Source organism: Rhynchophorus ferrugineus, unplaced genomic scaffold (assembly GCF_030347505.1).
Source record: "Rhynchophorus ferrugineus isolate W39M unplaced genomic scaffold, kcgeb_rfMv2 rfM659, whole genome shotgun sequence".
Lineage (NCBI taxonomy): Eukaryota > Metazoa > Arthropoda > Insecta > Coleoptera > Curculionidae > Rhynchophorus > Rhynchophorus ferrugineus.
In genome coordinates, this window is record NW_027473236.1 from 927 (window position 1) to 26,287 (window position 25,361).

The 25,361-nt window shown below is 43.7% G+C and overlaps 2 non-coding genes across 2 annotated transcripts; both read right to left on the reverse strand.

Annotated features, from left to right (window-relative positions):
- Positions 1-1,789: 1,789 nt before the first annotated feature.
- Positions 1,790-1,944, reverse strand: LOC143206362 (5.8S ribosomal RNA). The gene has a single exon (XR_013008338.1). It is a non-coding gene; the product is annotated as a 5.8S ribosomal RNA (ribosomal RNA).
- A 708-nt stretch (positions 1,945-2,652) lies between these two features.
- Positions 2,653-4,641, reverse strand: LOC143206364 (small subunit ribosomal RNA). The gene has a single exon (XR_013008339.1). It is a non-coding gene; the product is annotated as a small subunit ribosomal RNA (ribosomal RNA).
- Between the last annotated feature and the right edge of the window lie 20,720 nt (positions 4,642-25,361).

Consider the following 25,361-nt stretch of genomic DNA (forward strand, 5'->3'; position numbering starts at 1 on the left):
CTTCATCATTTAAGCAAGCCGGAGATCTCACCCATTTAAAGTTTGAGAATAGGTTGAGGTCGTTTCGACCCCAATGCCTCTAATCATTCGCTTTACCGGATGAGACTCGTACGCTACGAGCGCCAGCTATCCTGAGGGAAACTTCGGAGGGAACCAGCTACTAGATGGTTCGATTAGTCTTTCGCCCCTATACCCAGTTCCGACGATCGATTTGCACGTCAGAATCGCTACGGACCTCCATCAGGGTTTCCCCTGACTTCGTCCTGACCAGGCATAGTTCACCATCTTTCGGGTCCCAGCGTGTACGCTCTTGGTGCGCCTCTTCTCGCGATGAGAACGAGACGCCCCGGGAATGCGAAGCGGCCACTTTTAAGGGTAAACCGCCCATCTTCCCTGAGTTCGTGCGAGACGAACTTTCACTTTCATTACGCCTTTAGGTTTAGTGATTCCCAATGACTCGCGCACATGCTAGACTCCTTGGTCCGTGTTTCAAGACGGGTCCTGAAAGTACCCAAAGCTATAGCGTCGCCGATCGGTCTAGGTCTGTTCGAGAACCTCGTCGCCAACAGTCATCAGAGGTCGGAAACGGCACCGGGTCCGATTACCGACGTGCATCTGACGCGCTTGCGACGAGCCGAACGCTAACGAGTAGCGGCCTTAAACCATTCGGTATACCGTCGAGCGAGTCGACCGCGAACACGAGGGTCCGTAAACGAAAACGGCGCGAACCGCAGTCTACGGTCTCCACCTCGAGCCTTAAGCCGACGCCCAACGGATCGCGACGTCCTACAAGGAGAAAAGTGCACGCGTTCGTCGCCGGATCGACGTACGAAAGGCGCGCGCAACGCCGAAACGTCACGTGTCACGCGATCGCACGCCGCCTACTACGAGCCGCGAATGAATTTCTCCCTTCGACCTTTCGGGTTTCTCAGGTTTACCCCTAAACGGTTTCACGTACTCTTGAACTCTCTCTTCAAAGTGCTTTTCAACTTTCCCTCACGGTACTTGTTCGCTATCGGTCTCGTGGTTATATTTAGCCTTAGATGGAGTTTACCACCCGCTTAGGGCTGCACTCTCAAGCAACCCGACTCTAAGGAGAGATCCTCTCGCCGTCAGTCACGGTCGCTACGGGCCTGGCACCCTCTATGGGCTGTTGCCCCGTTCAAGATGGACTTGGACGCGCGACGTAACGTCGAGATAATGGACCCTCCCGAACACCACATTTCCCGGCGCCCGATGTCGGTCGCGGGATTCGGTGCTGGGCTAATCCCTGTTCGCTCGCAGCTACTAAGGGAATCCTAGTTAGTTTCTTTTCCTCCGCTTAGTAATATGCTTAAATTCAGCGGGTAGTCTCACCTGCTCTGAGGTCGCTAGTTTAATATGCGTGGCGCTCGTAATCATCATAATAATGAAGATTAGGAGCCAATACGAAATATAAAAGTTTAGAATGGAAAAGACGCGCCGTCGAAAAACGGTGTTTTCTCCCTCGTATTCGAGAGACAACGCACCTACGATCCGACGTCGATTAAAAACTAATTTTATCGGATACGACGATCGTATTAATGGTGCGCGCTACGTTTATCACAAAAACGTGCGAACGACCGTTTTAAACACGTCTCATCCCTTTCATATTCGTACGACCCGTACGAGAGAGTTAGGTCACACGTACGGGTCCGCTGTCACGTTTTAGAACGTCGCGATCGAATCGCGCTTATACGCTCAGCACGCTCAGACATTTCTCGTCGATCGCGAAGATCAAAGAAAATCCGAGCAGTCTTGAAATGAGATACGACCCTCAGCCAGGAGTGGTCCGGGTATGAGATCCCAGGACCGCAATGTGCGTTCGAAATGTCGATGTTCATGTGTCCTGCAGTTCACAAGTTGACGCGCAATTAGCTGCGTTCTTCATCGACCCACGAGCCAAGTGATCCACCGTTTAGGGTAATCTTTTTTTAAGTTAGGTTTTAAACGCATATCGAAACGTTTCTATTATAAGACGACGACGACGACGACGACGCGCGCTCACGTCATAGACAGCGCTTGCGCCCCTTTCGCAGCCGCCGTCGACTTTAAAACGCTCTTACGGTTTATTTTCGTCTTCTCCACTACACACAACGAGAGGAGCGGAGACAGACTACTCGAAATGGTGACGTTCGTTGTAAATTTTCGTCGTCTCACCTCGTACGACAACAAAAGAGCATACGCTGATCATAGTTTGGCAATATTTTCGTAAACTAAATCTCACCCTTTTGGAATGAAACAAACGAAGGGTGATAAGATTTTCGTAAACTAATCACATTACCGATCATCGTATATGTTCGTCGATATGAGGATCGAAACGTCGATTAGAAATATAATTGGCAAAATCGTTTTATTTTGCGCTCGATTTGTCCATTTATAACGAAATCCGTCGTAGGCCGACGATTATTACTCGTCGTCCTATATAACAACATCTTCATCGTATATATCTCCGCTTTCGGGCGTACATCTTTTAAAACCATATATTATAGGTACCCGAAAACAGCTACGTTGACGACGTCGAAATTCGATCGGAACTTCCGAACTTCGTAGATGGCTCTTTAACGTTCGACAATGATTTTTACAGACTTGTACGTTTACCTATTATATATATATAGGCATAACAACACACTGTAATGATCCTTCCGCAGGTTCACCTACGGAAACCTTGTTACGACTTTTACTTCCTCTAAATGATCAAGTTTGGTCATCTTTTCCTACACATCGACGACGCCGAAACGCCATCGCGTGTCGATCCGAAGACCTCACTAAATCATTCAATCGGTAGTAGCGACGGGCGGTGTGTACAAAGGGCAGGGACGTAATCAACGCGAGCTTATGACTCGCGCTTACTGGGAATTCCTCGTTCATGGGGAACAATTGCAAGCCCCAATCCCTAGCACGAAGGAGGTTCAGCGGGTTACCCGGGCCGCTCGGCCAGGGAAGACACGCTGATTCCTTCAGTGTAGCGCGCGTGCGGCCCAGAACATCTAAGGGCATCACAGACCTGTTATTGCTCAATCTCGTGCGGCTAGAAGCCGCCTGTCCCTCTAAGAAGAATAGTTTGTACGCCGACAGTAAAAACCGCGCACGAACCGCGAAACCCGAAAGCAACGCGGCCGGCGGGCCTTTAGGATGTCAAAAAGCGCCTAGTTAGCAGGCTAGAGTCTCGTTCGTTATCGGAATTAACCAGACAAATCGCTCCACCAACTAAGAACGGCCATGCACCACCACCCACCGAATCAAGAAAGAGCTCTCAATCTGTCAATCCTTCCGGTGTCCGGGCCTGGTGAGGTTTCCCGTGTTGAGTCAAATTAAGCCGCAGGCTCCACTCCTGGTGGTGCCCTTCCGTCAATTCCTTTAAGTTTCAGCTTTGCAACCATACTTCCCCCGGAACCCAAAAGCTTTGGTTTCCCGGAAGCTGCCCGTCGAGTCATATTAGGGAACGTCGACGGATCGCTAGCTGGCATCGTTTAAGGTTAGAACTAGGGCGGTATCTGATCGCCTTCGAACCTCTAACTTTCGTTCTTGATCAATGAAAGCGTTTTTGGCAAATGCTTTCGCTTCTGTTCGTCTTGCGACGATCCAAGAATTTCACCTCTAACGTCGCAATACGAATGCCCCCATCCGTTCCTATTAATCATTACCTCGGGGTTCCGAAAACCAACAAAATAGAACCGAGGTCCTATTCCATTATTCCATGCATACAGTATTCAGGCGAAATTTTAGCCTGCTTTGAGCACTCTAATTTGTTCAAAGTAAACGTGCCGGCCCACCTCGACACTCAGTAAAGAGCACCGCGGCAGGATTGAGTTGGGCCGTCGTAACCACGACGCGCACAACACGCACGCCGAAACGCACGCGCGACGGCGACGCGACACGACTAAGCCCACCGGCAGGACGTCTCGCGAAAAACACGCCAGTTAACACCGCGAACGATGAACCGGCGGCGCGAGACACAAATTCGACTACGAGCTTTTTAACCGCAACAACTTTAATATACGCTATTGGAGCTGGAATTACCGCGGCTGCTGGCACCAGACTGGCCCTCCAATTGATCCTCGTTAAAGGGTTTAGAGTGTACTCATTCCGATTACGGGGCCTCGGATGAGTCCCGTATCGTTATTTTTCGTCACTACCTCCCCGTGCCGGGAGTGGGTAATTTGCGCGCCTGCTGCCTTCCTTGGATGTGGTAGCCGTTTCTCAGGCTCCCTCTCCGGAATCGAACCCTGATTCCCCGTTACCCGTTACGACCATGGTAGGCGCAGAACCTACCATCGACAGTTGATAAGGCAGACATTTGAAAGATGTGTCGCCGGTGCGAGACCGTGCGATCAGCTTAAAGTTATTCAGAGTCACCAAGTTGTACGATGACGAGCGCGAACCCGAAACCGATTGGTTTTGATCTAATAAAAGCACTCCTTCCATCTCTGGTCGGAGCTCTGTTTGCATGTATTAGCTCTAGAATTACCACAGTTATCCAAGTAATTGTGGGTACGATCTAAGGAACCATAACTGATTTAATGAGCCTTTCGCGGTTTCACCTTAATTCGGTATGTACTGAGACATGCATGGCTTAATCTTTGAGACAAGCATATGACTACTGGCAGGATCAACCAGGGAACTGTTCTTATTATTTTATCGACACGAAGCAGATAAAACAAATACAGACACAGTTTATTTTATAAGTTTGACTTATAAAGAAACGTGTGCGTAAGACGACGATATATAATATATATCGACGACTAATAAAAAGGAGGTGCATGATAGCGCGCCTAGACGACGGAAAAACCGGTCCGAGGCGCCACGCTCTTACATTTTAATATTAGTTGTCTAATAAAACAAAACGATATCATCATCTTAGACACATCTTTTGTTTTTTTTTATACACAACCGATCGACTAGGCACCCAATTATCTCGATTATCGACGACGATCGTCGACTACGTCGAAAATTGGATGCCGCAAAATATCGTTCGGCGTTTATAAGACCTCGAAAAACATTCTCTCCGAACCCTTCGCTAGATAGAAATATATAAAGCGACAAGGAAACCTCGTACGAGAAACGTTTCGTGATTTTTTATTTTATTCTCGCTCGGAGAGCAGAGAGCTATCGCAAAATGTGTTGCTGTTTTATGAACGTTCCGATGAAAAACCGATACGTCCATAAAAATAATAATTCCAATCGCATATGAATCGTGGATCATCTTCTTCTAACGAAGCCGAATGTTCCCGCCGAATTCGCGATCTCGCAGTGATACCGTCGTCGTCGTCGTACGCTTCCCGATATATCGAAAAAAACCGACCAGGAAGAACAACGAAACGACGATACAAAATCGCGAGAGCGTTACGAATATATAATAACACGACGAAATACGCTTTTTATTTAGATAAATAAAAAAATACGGTTCGGATCTTATATATTAACATATAATATGTAATACCACCTTCGCTGATCAAAAGCCACTCGGTAAAAGTGTCACAGCGCCGGTCGACCCGACCCGTCGTATCCGTCTCTCGTATCGCCCCACGTAGAAGCGCACACGATTTAAGCGCGGGTCTCTCGCCAGCTATCGGAAATGTATGGGTGTTTTAGAACAGATCGTTTATACGGACGTTGCGCAAATTTTTCGTTTTTACGTCTGCCCGTTCTCGTTATTATCGGAATGTTCCGATGAATAAACTTTAGCTTTAGACAACGTGAACTTCTAAAGCAATAATTTTAACCTCTCGTGTTAATACGTCCTCAGGCCGTTTCTAGACTGCCGATCACGTTCTTTAAAAGTCGGAAAATTCCGATCCATAAAATTATGCTAGTAGAATGTAAAGATCCTTCATAGGATGGATACTGTCACATATCGATACGGCGATCGGAGTAAAACTGTTCTCACGTATTTCAGGACATTTTAGGTTGTTACGTCGGCCCGTTCGTTATTATCGGTATATACCTATGAATAAATGTTTTGCTTGTAGAACGTAAGATTCCAAAAGAATGATTCGCCGAAACGATGGTGCACCCTTACGATCGGATATTTGCCGCTTATTGGCCATTTTCTATAATTCATCCGTTAGATATCGTTTATCGACTACGGATAAGGTTTTCCGATATCAGAATGTTCCTAAGGATGATTCGAAAGTGATTTGAACGAAGAATTTGATAGAATGAATCCTTTATTTATCCATTGAGTACAGGGTACGGAGTGTCTGCGGGGTCAGCTAATATATTATATTTCTCTCTCGACGTAATGGTAACTCGAAGTCCGAACCGCGCTCATGAAGCTCGGTTTCAATCCAATCCATGTTGGTCGGTTCCTCGAGAGGAACGCCGTATCTTCGCGGTCGACCGCCTAATGAATCAGGTGGTAAAAGTCCAAGCCCAGCGCGGCAACGGCAGGCGCGTTCAACGTTTTAACTGCCAATTCTACGGTCATTCATCGGCCAACTGTAAAGCCACTCCGGCCTACGTCAAGTCCCAAAGACAGAAATTCCCCGCCGAAATGCACCAACTGTTGAGAACCATACACCGCAAATTACTCGGGATGCAAGTGCCGACCTACTCCAAAAACAACCAAACCCAAAAGACCAATTCCTCCCCCCACTCATGTACGGGGAACTCAAGATAACAGTCGTCTGGCTGGTCTGGATTCCACTAGAACACGAACCCGATCTCCATTGGCGAAATACTCTTCGGAACATATTCAGATGACCAAGGAGATTTTCAGGCCATTTTCAACGCCATCAACCACACAGCTATTGGAAGAATTACTATCGGCCGGGATAATAGATGAGTTGGAACTTGGGCTTATTGCTCCAAGCGAACCAACTCACTACTCCTCCAATCGACCGACAATAATTGACTTTTTTATCTATCAAAATTCGAATCAAGCCTCTGACCTGCAAGTACTCCAAGATATCGATTCTGACCACAGGCCTATCCTCCTCACCCACCATCAGCGATTTTCCACTGAGTTCCACTGTCCCCAAGCAAGGTCAACCTAGTAAACGAAAAAAAAAGTATCTTCTCTTTGACGATCCTCATTATATTAGGACGATAGTTCCATTCTAAATTCTTGATTAATTACAGTTCCTATTTGTTCATTTCGAGACGTTCCCGTGATTAATACTTATCGTGTAGAAATTAGCCACAATCCACAATTAGCCACAGTTAGGAAAAATAAATTAATTATCATATAGTCATAAACGTAATAAAAATGAATACACATATTTTCGAAGTCACTCCAGAAATACTTTACCTTATTTTTAAATAACAATCTCGGGCCGTACCATTTTTACAAAACTTATTCTATATACTTACTATATAACAGATTATAATGATATAATATAATTCAATACAATAACTACAATATATATATATATATCTGAAAATTCTGTTTTTATAAAATGTCAGCTACTGTTTAACATTTCATTTTTTAAAATGTATATCCAATTGTGGTTCTGAAAAGAACCGATTTTGCAGGTAAGTAGTATATTGAAACACACATAGGTATGTGAATTAATTTACTTAGAACTGGTATATTTGGTGACTGCTTTGGTACCTTCGCTAACGGCGTGCTTAGCCAACTCACCGGGTAACAATAACCTAACGGCGGTTTGGATTTCTCTGCTCGTGATCGTTGATCTCTTATTGTAATGGGCGAGACGCGACGCTTCGGCGGCTATCCTTTCGAATATATCGTTCACGAAAGAATTCATGATCGACATGGCCTTGCTGGAGATACCCGTATCGGGATGAACCTGCTTTAAAACTTTGTATATGTAAATCGCATAGCTTTCCTTCCTCCTGCGCTTCTTTTTCTTGTCGCTCTTAGAGATATTTTTCTGGGCTTTTCCGGCTTTCTTGGCCGCCTTACCGCTTGTCTTCGGTGGCATTTCGAAATAAAAATCCCGACGTCTCACGTACCTCAAAGAGTACTTAACTAAAAAAATGCCTTTAATTCTAGAACTTATAACATTCGAAGGAACACTTCTAAGCCCCGCCCATAGCCCGAGTTAGAGTCTGATTGGTCGCGTATGATATAACGAGTTTGGCTCGCGGACAAAATTCCAGGCCGATCTGTAAGAAATTTCCAGTACCGTTTTTGATTTAAAGGTGAGCAGTATCTAACAACGATCGAGATTAACATGTCCGGACGTGGTAAAGGCGGAAAAGTGAAGGGAAAGGCGAAGTCTCGTTCCAATCGTGCGGGATTACAATTTCCTGTCGGTCGTATTCACCGACTTCTAAGGAAAGGAAATTATGCCGAACGCGTAGGGGCCGGTGCTCCCGTTTACTTAGCTGCCGTAATGGAATATCTGGCGGCCGAAGTTCTCGAGTTGGCGGGTAACGCCGCTAGAGACAACAAGAAAACAAGGATTATCCCTAGGCATTTACAATTGGCCATCAGAAACGACGAGGAATTGAATAAACTGTTATCTGGCGTTACTATTGCCCAGGGCGGCGTCTTGCCTAACATTCAAGCAGTATTATTGCCTAAAAAGACAGACAGCAAAACCAAATAGATAACGCAAACCGTTTAAAGTTTTGCATACGCCCTTTAATATCGGTCCTTTTCAGGGCCAACAAAATCGTATAAAAAAGAAGTTAGAATACGCGTTCTTATTAAAGAATAAATATTAACTAGAAAATTTATAAATAATCTGATCTGTACTGAATATTCCTTTATTACTGTTTTAGAGTATCGATCGATCGGTTCCCTAATTAGTTACGGCTCTATCTAGAAAATAATCATTTAAGTAATAATAAGATAATAAATAAATTATATAAATATTCTTTCTTTTATAAAGTTATATTGTGGTTCTGAAAAGAACCGTTTTTTTTTCTATTAAAAAAATACGGTCTTGGACGAACGTATTTTTTAGGGAAGTCGTAGCACGTCCAGGAGTGTCGGGATATTTGTAATTTTCAACTCCGTGTCTTCTTGATCTGACGATGAAATGTGTCGCCTGTTTAATATATCGTCATACGTAGTAGAAATAGTTTTATTTCTTTTTCTTTGGTGATACTGGTTTTTTAGTTTTCGCACCTTCACCAGCGGCAACACGAACAGTTGAGGTCGTCGTCTTAGCACTTTTCGGTTTAGGCGCCTTGGGCTTTTTCGTAGGTCCGGCTTTATTAGATTTTTTCGCTTTGGAAGGCGATTTCGGGGATCTTGCGGCCGTGTTGCTTTTTGCTGCTTTCGAAGATGAACTATTAGCGGCGGCATTGGAAGCGGACGTAGTCGTGGCGGCGGTAGATTTCTTTCCTGTTTTCTTTTCGACGGCTTTTTTGGCAGAAGCTTTTTTCTCGGCCAAAGTTGCAGATTCACCTTTCTTACTTTTAGCTGTGGTTTTCTTAGTTGAGGCGGAGGCGGCGGTCGTCTTTTTTTCCGTTTTCTCTGAGGTTTTTTTGGCAGACGCTTTTTTACCACCGGCTGTCGTAGCTGTCGCGGCACCTCCTACTGGTTTTCGTTTATTTTTCTGTCCGGTTTTGGCAGTGGCCGTTTTTCTTTTCTTCGTACCTGCGGCTGTCGTACCTCCTGCTTTACGTGCCGAAGCCGCTAATTTAAATGATCCGGAAGCTCCTTTGCCCTTCGTTTGTACCAAAACACCCGAAGCGATCCACGTCTTTATATATTTCTTTATAAAGGGCGATAATTTGTCAGCATCCACTTTGTAATTGGCCGCTATGTATTTTTTAATAGCTCTGAAGGAAGTTCCGCCTTTCTCTTTCAATCCTTTAATTGCACTCGTTACCATATCAGCGATCGGAGGATGACTAACTTTCGATTTAGAACTCTTCGCCTTGCTCGAAGTGGATTTTTCTTTCTTCCCTCCTGCAGACGAACCTGCGCTACCGGCTGTAGCTGATGCGGCTCCCGTAGCCGACACCGAAGATGAATTCGACCCGGCCGGTGTGCCTGTTGACGATGCGTTAACAACGGCGGCGGAATTTCCTCCACTCCCTTGATTCGACGAAGGAGAAACCGCTTGTCCGCTAATATCGACGTCCGACATTCTGATATAATTTCTTAATTTTCTTATAAGAACGTTCTAATCACGATTCGTTTGACAAAGTTACGTACGTGCGTATGCTTCTCGTTCGCGTATTTTAACTGTCTGGCGGTCGCTCTCATTTAATGCGTACCCTATATGATATGAGCCGAACGGAGGACTGAACGGTCGAGCGCGAACGACGTTCCATATTCCGGCTTCGTCGAAACGTTCATCGAGCTTGGAACCGTTTACTTATTTCTCATATTAAATACATAAATCCTTTAGAATATCATACGATTTATGTTCGAGGCGTTAAAAGATAAAACGTAGTAGAAGTAGCAAACTTTACCAATAAATTTTACGTTGACTATCGTCTTAGAAGGAAGCACAAAATCAAGCGTTGCTCTCGATTCCGTCGAAACTACCAATTTACATTCGAGTTATAGACTTTCGGTTATAACTATGAAAATATATCTTTTCAAATCTACGTCCCCCGATATATCGTCTTTTGATATAAATGCAATTCCGTACAGATCTAATGCTATTATTGGAGAAACGAGACATATTATTCCTAATTGATGCGGTACAGATTGTTCGTTGTCCAAAACGAATCTATATCGAAACGTACCGTTGTCGAATTAACTGTAAGAAAACAATGACATGAAAATTAACCGATCCTATACTAATATACTTCTTATTTAACGGTTTCTTAACACCATCCGAACTCTGGGTTACAATCGAACGTATCGGGTGAGCAACGATATCGAGACGTCTATAAGAATATCGTGTCAAACCCTTCTGTATCGATACAATGCTCATATATATTATAGTATATTTTGCTTCTTTAGTTGAAATCTGTTTTCATAAATAGTTATCTAAAGTCAATAAATACATGGAACGCGATCTCCATACATACGTGCGTAGAACTACCGTACCTTCTTTGAAATCTTAAGGATTCTCCAAGCTCATCGACGCGAAGTTTATCTCGGAGTATTTTCTCTCTAAAGGAAAACTATATTAAAGCTTCAACGAAGATTCGGTATTCGATTGTTCACCATCATTTACATTCTTGTCATTAACCTAACATTTATTATGAAATCTTATTTTAAACTTTATCTATCTTTTTATATTACGATCGTCTATTATAATGCAGTATATTTGTTACTTTACAAGTAAATCTTAGATGAAAGGAGCAGATATTTAATAAAATTTAACGTCATCTTAGTCCATTTTCGAATAATAAATTTCTTTTTTTATGCTAGTAAATTTGTGGCTCTGAAAAGAACCGTTGTTTTCTTTAGTTGAATAGATACGTTGTTCTGTTTTAATTGGTCAGCATATATAATACTTTATTTAACCGCCAAATCCGTATAGGGTTCGTCCTTGGCGTTTGAGGGCGTATACTACATCCATGGCAGTAACGGTTTTCCTTTTGGCGTGTTCGGTATAAGTGACGGCGTCTCTGATAACGTTTTCCAAAAATACTTTTAATACACCTCTGGTTTCTTCATAAATTAGACCGGATATACGTTTAACTCCACCCCGCCTAGCCAATCTTCTGATGGCGGGTTTCGTAATACCTTGGATATTATCACGAAGCACTTTACGATGCCGCTTAGCGCCTCCTTTTCCCAAACCTTTACCACCTTTACCTCTGCCCGTCATGATTTATTCAATTTAGTATTAAAAGAAAGCAAATTTATAATCGAATTGTGCAGCGTACACCTCGAATACTACGGGTAACTATTTCAATTTCAAATCCTACCATGGGTTTTGTTGAGTTCGAATCGGGTCCCGCCCACAGATGCTAGCCGGACCAATCAGAATATCTTCACACATTATTAAAAAGGGAGATTTCTTTGACACCTTCGATCAGTTTCCAAAAGTTCGTTGGTGCTTGCGCTTGTAATTCTTCCTACACGTTTGAAGTCAGACCCGTTTAGACGATGGCTCGTACCAAGCAAACTGCTCGAAAATCAACCGGAGGTAAGGCTCCCAGAAAACAATTGGCTACTAAAGCAGCCAGGAAAAGCGCTCCCGCTACCGGTGGTGTTAAAAAACCGCATCGTTACAGACCCGGTACGGTCGCTCTAAGAGAAATCCGACGCTATCAGAAGAGTACCGAATTATTGATTAGGAAATTGCCTTTCCAACGATTGGTTCGCGAAATCGCTCAGGATTTCAAGACCGATTTACGTTTCCAAAGTTCGGCAGTGATGGCTTTGCAAGAAGCTAGCGAGGCCTATTTGGTTGGTCTCTTTGAAGACACCAATTTGTGTGCGATCCATGCTAAACGAGTAACTATCATGCCTAAGGACATTCAATTAGCCAGACGCATTAGAGGCGAACGTGCATAAATGCTACGGCTGTCCTATATTAAGGTCGTTTTTTGTATTTATATGAAAAAAAAAGGTTCTTCTCAGAACCACCAACTTCTATTAGAAAAAAGAGACATTGATATTTTTTCCGTTTATATGACGCTTTAGTTATAATATTTGTGAATTGAATTTAGAATATTATGCTCACAAATATATTGTGAATATTGAGGAATCCTTAGTAATAAGGTGTGAACACCTGCTGGATTGACTTGAAGTTTATATCACGATAAGAAAGGGGTATCACATATACTGTTATTATGTTACCGTAAAGGAATGAATATATAAAATAAAATATTTTTTTCTGGATATTTTAACATTTTTATGAACGATTACTATATTTTAATTTATTTGACTTCGTATATATCCTATCTTCTTAACAATAGTTTATTTCTTTTTTTCTTCTTTAAACATTTTGGGGCTCTGAAAAGAGCCGTTTTCCACCCTTCATATTATTATGATCACCTTCAAAATAATATATTTCGTTTACTTAGAACTGGTATATTTAGTGACAGCTTTGGTACCTTCGCTAACGGCATGCTTAGCCAATTCACCGGGTAACAATAACCTAACGGCGGTTTGGATTTCTCTGCTCGTGATGGTCGATCTTTTATTGTAATGGGCGAGGCGCGACGCTTCGGCGGCTATCCTTTCGAATATATCGTTCACGAAAGAATTCATAATCGACATGGCCTTGCTGGAAATACCCGTATCGGGATGAACCTGCTTTAAAACTTTGTATATGTAAATCGCGTAGCTTTCCTTCCTCCTACGCTTTTTTTTCTTATCGCTCTTAGAAATGTTTTTCTGGGCTTTTCCAGCCTTTTTTGCCGCTTTACCGCTTGTCTTCGGTGGCATTTTAAACGAATGAGATTCGCGACCTACCCATACAGCAAAAGATAAAAGACTAAACCGAAATATACCTATAGTCGTTTAATTATTTGATAAATGACGCTACACTTCTAAGCTCCGCCCATTCTTGGCGTTATGTCGTAGAAAGCTCTGATTGGTCGAGTAGGAAACGTACTAGTGTTTTGAGAAGTTGCCGAATAAAAGCTATTCGCTGGACAGTTCACTGCCAGTTGTTCATTCGTTGTCGAAAGGACGTGAGCGTTGTCGCCATTAGTTTTTCGGTTATTTTTAGTTTAAAAAAGTTAGCAATACAATGTCTGGACGTGGTAAGGGTGGAAAAGTGAAGGGAAAGGCGAAATCTCGTTCCAACCGAGCGGGATTACAATTTCCTGTTGGCCGTATTCACCGGCTTTTAAGGAAAGGAAATTATGCCGAACGCGTAGGGGCCGGTGCTCCCGTCTACTTAGCTGCCGTAATGGAATATTTGGCGGCCGAAGTTCTCGAGTTGGCAGGTAACGCCGCTAGAGACAACAAGAAAACAAGGATTATCCCTAGGCATTTACAATTGGCCATCAGAAATGACGAAGAACTGAACAAACTCCTCTCCGGTGTTACTATAGCCCAGGGCGGCGTTCTACCAAACATCCAGGCCGTATTGTTACCGAAAAAAACAGATAGTAAAACCAAATAAGTTACATGAGCCTTAGGGTTTTTGTGTCGTACAAAAACCTTTTAACTATCGGTCCTTTTCAGGACCACCAAAATAATAAAACAAAAAAAGAACTTAAAATTAAAACTCATATTATGACTTGCACTTACTAATTATTTAAAATATTCTAATAAACAGTTTAAGTACTTTAAAGATTGTTTTTTGGGTGTGTAAGATAAATTAAGAGACATTCCAATACCAATAATTATCGTTTTATTAAACAACAATTAAGTCGAAATAATATGAAGGATTTATTTCTAGCGGTTCTCCTTTAGTAAAATCGAACCGTATTATAACATCGCGCCTTGTATATAATCTATGTAATTAACGATGAATTTAAGGGGCGGTCTATTTATTAAGTATAGAGTTTTGGAATCCAAACCCTCAAATAATTAGGGCCAGTTATACTTAAATTATTATTTTAAATAAAATTATGATGATTGTAATGATTGAAAGATTATCCTTAAATCCTAATAGAGCTTCCGTTTTTTAAATATCGATAAATTTGTGGTTCTGAAAAGAACCGTTGTTTAATTTTTCTAAAATTAATTTTGAGGGTCACATTTCACGTTAGTTCGCGAATAAAATGTGACTTAACCTCCAAACCCGTATAATGTACGTCCTTGACGTTTCAAGGCGTATACTACATCCATTGCGGTAACGGTTTTTCTTTTGGCGTGTTCGGTATATGTAACGGCATCTCTGATGACGTTTTCCAAAAACACTTTTAAAACACCTCTGGTCTCTTCGTAAATCAGACCAGATATACGTTTTACGCCGCCTCGTCTAGCCAATCTTCTAATGGCGGGCTTCGTAATACCTTGGATATTATCACGAAGCACTTTACGATGCCGCTTGGCTCCTCCTTTTCCCAAACCTTTACCACCTTTACCTCTGCCGGTCATCTTTTATCGAACCTAATACAAAAAAAATAAATGATCTCGAATAAGTAGCGCGCTCACAACACGAGTGCTACGGACAACTGTTGTCGATTACATTCAATCAGCCCGGTTTTGTAGACTTAGGATTGAGTTCCGCCCACTGGCACAAAACGGACCAATCAGATTAGATAACATGTTATAAAAAGGACTCTCTGATTTTATGACCGAATCAGTCCGAAAGGGGTCGCCGTCGTTTGCGTTTGTTAATTTTTCTCATTACCTCTATTTTAAAAATATGGCTCGTACCAAGCAAACTGCGCGAAAATCAACAGGAGGTAAAGCTCCTAGGAAACAATTGGCTACCAAAGCGGCCAGGAAAAGCGCTCCAGCTACCGGTGGCGTTAAGAAACCACATCGCTACCGACCTGGGACGGTCGCTTTGCGGGAGATTCGTCGTTATCAAAAGAGCACCGAATTATTGATTAGGAAATTACCTTTTCAACGATTGGTTCGCGAAATCGCTCAAGATTTCAAGACCGATTTACGTTTTCAAAGTTCGGCGGTAATGGCTTTACAAGAGGCCAGCGAAGCTTATTTAGTTGGCCTTTTTGAGGATACTAATTTATGTGCGATACATGCAAAGCGAGTAACCATCATGCCCAAGGATATTCAGCTAGCCAGACGTATCAGAGGCGAACGTGCCTAAACTTTATTTTCTATCATTTATAATACTCTACTTATAGTCGTATTTTGCAACAAAAAAAAAACGGTTCTTTTCAGAACCACCTAAATTTAATCAAAGAAAAAGAAGATAATTCAATTAATATTCTTTTATCGATATTTATATAAACCACTAAAAGAGTTATGGATTTTTATCTCAGAGTTATATTCGACTACATGTTAGTAATTAATAACAGTCGGTGTACTTATACGCATTGTTTTTAAAAACTAAAGAAAAAATAATGTAATCACTAATAACCAAAGAATAATAATATACTGTTGATAACAAAATTTGTATTTCAATATTGGATACTACAGCTGTATAATATATATAAAATTAATTTTTTTAAGATTATTTCTTTTTTTATTTATCTAAATTGTGGCTCTGAAAAGAACCGTTTTCTCCTTTATGATATTCAAGGCTTATGGTTTACTTAGAACTGGTATATTTAGTGACGGCTTTGGTACCTTCACTAACGGCGTGCTTAGCCAATTCACCGGGCAGCAATAATCGCACGGCAGTTTGGATTTCTCTGCTTGTGATAGTAGATCTTTTATTGTAATGAGCGAGACGGGACGCTTCGGCGGCTATCCTTTCGAATATATCGTTCACGAAAGAATTCATGATCGACATGGCCTTGCTGGAGATACCCGTATCGGGATGAACTTGCTTTAAAACTTTGTAAATGTAGATCGCGTAGCTTTCCTTCCTCTTGCGTTTCTTTTTCTTGTCACTTTTGGAGATATTTTTCTGAGCCTTACCGGCCTTTTTGGCCGCCTTACCGCTTGTTTTCGGAGGCATTTCGAAATAAATATTACGATATTAAAGGAACCACGAAAAGTACTAGACTAAAACAAATTTCAGGAATCCTTAGAATTTATAGGCTCCTTAAATACACTCCTAAGCCCCGCCTATTATCTGAGTTAGCCTTTCATTGGTCGCGTACGAGATCATGCGTTCGGCTTACGAACAAAATTCGTTGCTAGTATGTTGACAGTTTTAGTACAGATTTCAACTCTAAGGCGAGCGAGTTCTAGAAGCAATCGATAGTAAAATGTCCGGACGTGGTAAAGGCGGAAAAGTGAAGGGAAAGGCGAAGTCTCGTTCTAACCGAGCGGGATTACAATTCCCTGTCGGTCGTATTCACAGACTTTTAAGGAAAGGGAATTATGCCGAACGCGTAGGGGCCGGTGCTCCCGTCTACTTAGCTGCCGTAATGGAATATCTGGCAGCCGAGGTTCTCGAATTGGCGGGTAACGCCGCTAGAGATAACAAGAAAACCAGGATTATCCCTAGGCATTTGCAATTGGCCATCAGAAACGACGAAGAATTGAACAAACTCCTATCCGGAGTTACTATAGCCCAGGGCGGCGTTCTGCCAAATATCCAAGCTGTATTGTTACCTAAAAAGACAGATAGCAAAACTAAATAAAACGAATGTAACCTATTTTATCATCAAATATCGGTCCTTTTCAGGACCACCAAGACAGCTGAAAAAGAGAATTTTATTATTTTAGCTTAAGTAGTAAAATAACAGGCATAAGTTTTAATTTTGAGAGGTTTTGTGATATACGACAGAGTTACGACGATATTTTATAGATCGCAATACTTTTGACAATACCTTTCTCTGAATCTTCGTGCATGCAGTCTCTTCTTAATGAGAGTATTGAACAATATCCATTTTATTGTATCGATATCGTATCTTTCTAATTTCTCATTCATTTCATTAATTATTTCCTAATTGTTATGATCGGATTTGCAAAGATTAGGATTTCTGTATATCGAACCGGTACATGTCAGCTGTATTTATGAGGTTATGTTATTTGTTCTTAGAATTTGATGTGATCAATTGAAAATGAGATGAAAGTTGCTTTAATTTATCGTTTCGGACCGACTATTAGTGCCGTGTCATCGTTTGGAGATTACTATGGAACATAATTGTGCGACGAGTTATGATAGACTGTCATTTATTGTTGCGACTGGATTTGGTGGTCTCCAGCTATATATGCGTTTATTATTTATAATTGTCGATCCGATTCACTACCTACTAATTCTATATTGTGAATTTTTAGTTTAATGATCATGTCCTTACTGTTGGACCAACACCCCACTTGGATGCATTGGTACGATGACTGTCTCCGTAGGAAGGCCATGCATGACAGTCAACCCATGTATTTCTTTTCATTAGGGTAGTTTATACAGTAAGTGTCTATTTATTGACTATAGGGTACCAATTAGTTACTTCGTATGGTTACCTTTAAGGTAATTGAATGATATTGTTGCTTTTAGTGAGCAACTAAATGACATTGAGAGATTTGACCGGATGTTAGTTTGAAGATGTTTATATATTCCATGCAACAATCTTTCGCTTATTCCGAGTTGCTGCGGTTATACACAGTTACTGACTTGCCCCTTGACATCCTCTCGGATGTGCACTTCCTTTGAGGATTATCCGTGATGACCTGTATTGCCTTATATAATTAGCATTTTTGAGTAAGTTTGAAATCTAGGTGAGAGTGCCGTTTATGTATGTATATGTTTGTTAATCTAGTGATTTATCATAGGTTACTTATTGTTGTTATTGCAATTTAGGTTAGATTGTTTCGAAGAGCCTTCCTTGATGTGAATATATCTCTTCCTTTGTTTCGACTGTGGGTGAATTCTGATGCTTAGCTAAGGATATTTTATATCATATTCTATTTATATCATTAATTTAGAATAGAATAGAATATAATATAATACAATTTTCAAAGATTTTTAATGATATTCTTGACAATTTTACGCTTCTCTATATTTGAAAATCCTATTCTTTGATTGTCTTGGTTCTCGCTAGATGGCGCGCGCCGCCTGATTTCTTTCTCTACTTTATGTCGTTGGATATTGTTTTCGTCTCTCATTCATTAGAATTGACGTACACGCATTGGAGGTTATGTCTTCGTTCTGTTTAAACGTTTTGTTTATTTTATTTTGTTATTGTTGTGTTTTTAGGTTTTCTTATGGATTAGACCGATCTTATGTGATTTGTCGACCTGTGACTTGTTTGTTTTACCCCCTCGCACCACTTGGAGGTTATGTCGGACACCATCTGTGTCACTAGATTGTACTTTTGTATGAATATTTCGTATTATTTCAGGGTGAATTTGACGCCGTAGATATGTTTTGATATTGTTTAACCACTTTTATTTCATTTTATTTTGTTGCTAGTCACCTTCCAATTAAGATACCAGCGGTGTATTTACATTTTTTGTATTTTTTAGGTTATCCGTGTCCAGTTCCCCTGACAGAACTGGTAGAGCCGACCGTGATCAATCTGGAAATCACATGTCCGAAGCTATCCACATCAACCTGCGGTTCCTCTGCACTTGATGACCGAACGCCAACAGGCCAGGATTCTACCTTTGCTTAAGTACTTTCGGATATGTTGAATACTACATTTGTTTATATTAGACTTATCTGCTCGAAGTTTATTAGTTAGATGACTTATATGTTTGATTTGCAAGGTATGAGGTCTATTGAGATAGCGACCCCGTAGGACGGTGCAGTAACTTCGTGATTGTGTTTCATATTGTTCAATCATTCCTAATGCCAATCATCCTCCCATCGGAATATCAATAGTCTAGTTATGATTTTTAATGTTTTAGGTTAGGGAGTCTTGGCAGAGTTGACGGAACTGGCCGTGTCCGAGTGGTGGAATGGACAAAGCACCCTGGGACCATTGCTACTATGAGTTTGCCAATTTTCCACACTACAAGATGAGCATTATTTGTCTTTCTCTATGATTAGGACTATCGCTGAAACAGTAGTCCTAGCAAGTCCTACTCCCCAAGCGGAGAGAAGTTAGGGGGGCAGTAGGAATCTCGTTAATCCATGCACGCGCCTTCCTGATATGTTCGGGCATAGGCTGCGGTTGTCAAGGCGGTGGTAGTTAGTCCCGCCGTTTACCCGCGCTCGGCATCTCGATCCTTCTCTGAACGGATGCGAACGCGATCTGCTGAGCTGGTCTTTCCTGCGTAAGTATATGGACATTTTGAAATGTAGACTATCTGTCTATGGCTCTGGTGCTTGTTAAAACTCCGAGCTGGTCTTTCCTGCGTAAGTATCGGGGACGGTTCACGTACGGGTCTCCGAGCGCCTGTTCGGTTCCGTCGCGGCAGTATTGCGTAAAATTTTAGATAAGGACAGTGGGAATCTCGTTAATCCATGCACGCGCCTTCCTGATATGTTCGGGCATAGGCTGCGGTTGTCAAGGTGGTGGTAGTTAGTCCCGCCGTTTACCCGCGCTCGGCATCTCGATCCTTCTCTGAACGGATCCGAACGCGATCTGCTGAGCTGGTCTTTCCTGCGTAAGTATATGGACATTTTGAAATGTAGACTATCTGTCTATGGCTCTGGTGCTTGTTAAAGCTCCGAGCTGGTCTTTCCTGCGTAAGTATCGGGGACGGTTCACGTACGGGTCTCCGAGCGCCTGTTCGGTTCCGTCGCGGCAGTATTGCGTAAAATTTTAGATAAGGACAGTGGGAATCTCGTTAATCCATGCACGCGCCTTCCTGATATGTTCGGGCATAGGCTGCGGTTGTCAAGGTGGTGGTAGTTAGTCCCGCCGTTTACCCGCGCTCGGCATCTCGATCCTTCTCTGAACGGATCCGAACGCGATCTTAGTTAGGGACATTTTGAAATGTAGACCATGAGTCTATGGCTCAGGTGCTTGTTAAAGGTCTGAGCTGGTCTTTCCTGCGTAAGTATATGGACATTTTGAAATGTAGACTATCTGTCTATGGCTCTGGTGCTTGTTAAAGCTCCGAGCTGGTCTTTCCTGCGTAAGTATCGGGGACGGTTCACGTACGGGTCTCCGAGCGCCTGTTCGGTTCCGTCGCGGCCGTATTACGTAAAATTTTAGATAAGGACAGTGGGAATCTCGTTAATCCATGCACGCGCCTTCCTGATATGTTCGGGCATAGGCTGCGGTTGTCAAGGTGGTGGTAGTTAGTCCCGCCGTTTACCCGCGCTCGGCATCTCGATCCTTCTCTGAACGGATCCGAACGCGATCTTAGTTAGGGACATTTTGAAATGTAGACCATGAGTCTATGGCTCTGGTGCTTGTTAAAGGTCTGAGCTGGTCTTTCCTGCGTAAGTATATGGACATTTTGAAATGTAGACTATCTGTCTATGGCTCTGGTGCTTGTTAAAGCTCCGAGCTGGTCTTTCCTGCGTAAGTATCGGGAACGGTTCACGTACGGGTCTCCGAGCGCCTGTTCGGTTCCGTCGCGGCAGTATTGCGTAAAATTTTAGATAAGGACAGTGGGAATCTCGTTAATCCATGCACGCGCCTTCCTGATATGTTCGGGCATAGGCTGCGGTTGTCAAGGTGGTGGTAGTTAGTCCCGCCGTTTACCCGCGCTCGGCATCTCGATCCTTCTCTGAACGGATCCGAACGCGATCTTAGTTAGGGACATTTTGAATTGTAGACCATGAGTCTATGGCTCTGGTGCTTGTTAAAGGTCTGAGCTGGTCTTTCCTGCGTAAGTATATGGACATTTTGAAATGTAGACTATCTGTCTATGGCTCTGGTGCTTGTTAAAGCTCCGAGCTGGTCTTTCCTGCGTAAGTATCGGGGACGGTTCACGTACGGGTCTCCGAGCGCCTGTTCGGTTCCGTCGCGGCCGTATTGCGTAAAATTTTAGATAAGGACAGTGGGAATCTCGTTAATCCATGCACGCGCCTTCCTGATATGTTCGGGCATAGGCTGCGGTTGTCAAGGTGGTGGTAGTTAGTCCCGCCGTTTACCCGCGCTCGGCATCTCGATCCTTCTCTGAACGGATCCGAACGCGATCTTAGTTAGGGACATTTTGAAATGTAGACCATGAGTCTATGGCTCTGGTGCTTGTTAAAGGTCTGAGCTGGTCTTTCCTGCGTAAGTATATGGACATTTTGAAATGTAGACTATCTGTCTATGGCTCTGGTGCTTGTTAAAGCTCCGAGCTGGTCTTTCCTGCGTAAGTATCGGGGACGGTTCACGTACGGGTCTCCGAGCGCCTGTTCGGTTCCGTCGCGGCAGTATTGCGTAAAATTTTAGATAAGGACAGTGGGAATCTCGTTAATCCATGCACGCGCCTTCCTGATATGTTCGGGCATAGGCTGCGGTTGTCAAGGTGGTGGTAGTTAGTCCCGCCGTTTACCCGCGCTCGGCATCTCGATCCTTCTCTGAACGGATCCGAACGCGATCTTAGTTAGGGACATTTTGAAATGTAGACCATGAGTCTATGGCTCTGGTGCTTGTTAAAGGTCTGAGCTGGTCTTTCCTGCGTAAGTATATGGACATTTTGAAATGTAGACTATCTGTCTATGGCTCTGGTGCTTGTTAAAGCTCCGAGCTGGTCTTTCCTGCGTAAGTATCGGGGACGGTTCACGTACGGGTCTCCGAGCGCCTGTTCGGTTCCGTCGCGGCCGTATTACGTAAAATTTTAGATAAGGACAGTGGGAATCTCGTTAATCCATGCACGCGCCTTCCTGATATGTTCGGGCATAGGCTGCGGTTGTCAAGGTGGTGGTAGTTAGTCCCGCCGTTTACCCGCGCTCGGCATCTCGATCCTTCTCTGAACGGATCCGAACGCGATCTTAGTTAGGGACATTTTGAAATGTAGACCATGAGTCTATGGCTCTGGTGCTTGTTAAAGGTCTGAGCTGGTCTTTCCTGCGTAAGTATATGGACATTTTGAAATGTAGACTATCTGTCTATGGCTCTGGTGCTTGTTAAAGCTCCGAGCTGGTCTTTCCTGCGTAAGTATCGGGAACGGTTCACGTACGGGTCTCCGAGCGCCTGTTCGGTTCCGTCGTGGCAGTATTGCGTAAAATTTTAGATAAGGACAGTGGGAATCTCGTTAATCCATGCACGCGCCTTCCTGATATGTTCGGGCATAGGCTGCGGTTGTCAAGGTGGTGGTAGTTAGTCCCGCCGTTTACCCGCGCTCGGCATCTCGATCCTTCTCTGAACGGATCCGAACGCGATCTTAGTTAGGGACATTTTGAATTGTAGACCATGAGTCTATGGCTCTGGTGCTTGTTAAAGGTCTGAGCTGGTCTTTCCTACGTAAGTATATGGACATTTTGAAATGTAGACTATCTGTCTATGGCTCTGGTGCTTGTTAAAGCTCCGAGCTGGTCTTTCCTGCGTAAGTATCGGGGACGGTTCACGTACGGGTCTCCGAGCGCCTGTTCGGTTCCGTCGCGGCCGTATTGCGTAAAATTTTAGATAAGGACAGTGGGAATCTCGTTAATCCATGCACGCGCCTTCCTGATATGTTCGGGCATAGGCTGCGGTTGTCAAGGTGGTGGTAGTTAGTCCCGCCGTTTACCCGCGCTCGGCATCTCGATCCTTCTCTGAACGGATCCGAACGCGATCTTAGTTAGGGACATTTTGAAATGTAGACCATGAGTCTATGGCTCTGGTGCTTGTTAAAGGTCTGAGCTGGTCTTTCCTGCGTAAGTATATGGACATTTTGAAATGTAGACTATCTGTCTATGGCTCTGGTGCTTGTTAAAGCTCCGAGCTGGTCTTTCCTGCGTAAGTATCGGGAACGGTTCACGTACGGGTCTCCGAGCGCCTGTTCGGTTCCGTCGCGGCAGTATTGCGTAAAATTTTAGATAAGGACAGTGGGAATCTCGTTAATCCATGCACGCGCCTTCCTGATATGTTCGGGCATAGGCTGCGGTTGTCAAGGTGGTGGTAGTTAGTCCCGCCGTTTACCCGCGCTCGGCATCTCGATCCTTCTCTGAACGGATCCGAACGCGATCTTAGTTAGGGACATTTTGAATTGTAGACCATGAGTCTATGGCTCTGGTGCTTGTTAAAGGTCTGAGCTGGTCTTTCCTACGTAAGTATATGGACATTTTGAAATGTAGACTATCTGTCTATGGCTCTGGTGCTTGTTAAAGCTCCGAGCTGGTCTTTCCTGCGTAAGTATCGGGGACGGTTCACGTACGGGTCTCCGAGCGCCTGTTCGGTTCCGTCGCGGCCGTATTGCGTAAAATTTTAGATAAGGACAGTGGGAATCTCGTTAATCCATGCACGCGCCTTCCTGATATGTTCGGGCATAGGCTGCGGTTGTCAAGGTGGTGGTAGTTAGTCCCGCCGTTTACCCGCGCTCGGCATCTCGATCCTTCTCTGAACGGATCCGAACGCGATCTTAGTTAGGGACATTTTGAAATGTAGACCATGAGTCTATGGCTCTGGTGCTTGTTAAAGGTCTGAGCTGGTCTTTCCTGCGTAAGTATATGGACATTTTGAAATGTAGACTATCTGTCTATGGCTCTGGTGCTTGTTAAAGCTCCGAGCTGGTCTTTCCTGCGTAAGTATCGGGGACGGTTCACGTACGGGTCTCCGAGCGCCTGTTCGGTTCCGTCGCGGCCGTATTACGTAAAATTTTAGATAAGGACAGTGGGAATCTCGTTAATCCATGCACGCGCCTTCCTGATATGTTCGGGCATAGGCTGCGGTTGTCAAGGTGGTGGTAGTTAGTCCCGCCGTTTACCCGCGCTCGGCATCTCGATCCTTCTCTGAACGGATCCGAACGCGATCTTAGTTAGGGACATTTTGAAATGTAGACCATGAGTCTATGGCTCTGGTGCTTGTTAAAGGTCTGAGCTGGTCTTTCCTGCGTAAGTATATGGACATTTTGAAATGTAGACTATCTGTCTATGGCTCTGGTGCTTGTTAAAGCTCCGAGCTGGTCTTTCCTGCGTAAGTATCGGGGACGGTTCACGTACGGGTCTCCGAGCGCCTGTTCGGTTCCGTCGCGGCCGTATTGCGTAAAATTTTAGATAAGGACAGTGGGAATCTCGTTAATCCATGCACGCGCCTTCCTGATATGTTCGGGCATAGGCTGCGGTTGTCAAGGTGGTGGTAGTTAGTCCCGCCGTTTACCCGCGCTCGGCATCTCGATCCTTCTCTGAACGGATCCGAACGCGATCTGCTGAGCTGGTCTTTCCTGCGTAAGTATATGGACATTTTGAAATGTAGACTATCTGTCTATGGCTCTGGTGCTTGTTAAAGCTCCGAGCTGGTCTTTCCTGCGTAAGTATCGGGGACGGTTCACGTACGGGTCTCCGAGCGCCTGTTCGGTTCCGTCGCGGCCGTATTGCGTAAAATTTTAGATAAGGACAGTGGGAATCTCGTTAATCCATGCACGCGCCTTCCTGATATGTTCGGGCATAGGCTGCGGTTGTCAAGGTGGTGGTAGTTAGTCCCGCCGTTTACCCGCGCTCGGCATCTCGATCCTTCTCTGAACGGATCCGAACGCGATCTTAGTTAGGGACATTTTGAATTGTAGACCATGAGTCTATGGCTCTGGTGCTTGTTAAAGGTCTGAGCTGGTCTTTCCTACGTAAGTATATGGACATTTTGAAATGTAGACTATCTGTCTATGGCTCTGGTGCTTGTTAAAGCTCCGAGCTGGTCTTTCCTGCGTAAGTATCGGGGACGGTTCACGTACGGGTCTCCGAGCGCCTGTTCGGTTCCGTCGCGGCCGTATTGCGTAAAATTTTAGATAAGGACAGTGGGAATCTCGTTAATCCATGCACGCGCCTTCCTGATATGTTCGGGCATAGGCTGCGGTTGTCAAGGTGGTGGTAGTTAGTCCCGCCGTTTACCCGCGCTCGGCATCTCGATCCTTCTCTGAACGGATCCGAACGCGATCTGCTGAGCTGGTCTTTCCTGCGTAAGTATATGGACATTTTGAAATGTAGACTATCTGTCTATGGCTCTGGTGCTTGTTAAAGCTCCGAGCTGGTCTTTCCTGCGTAAGTATCGGGGACGGT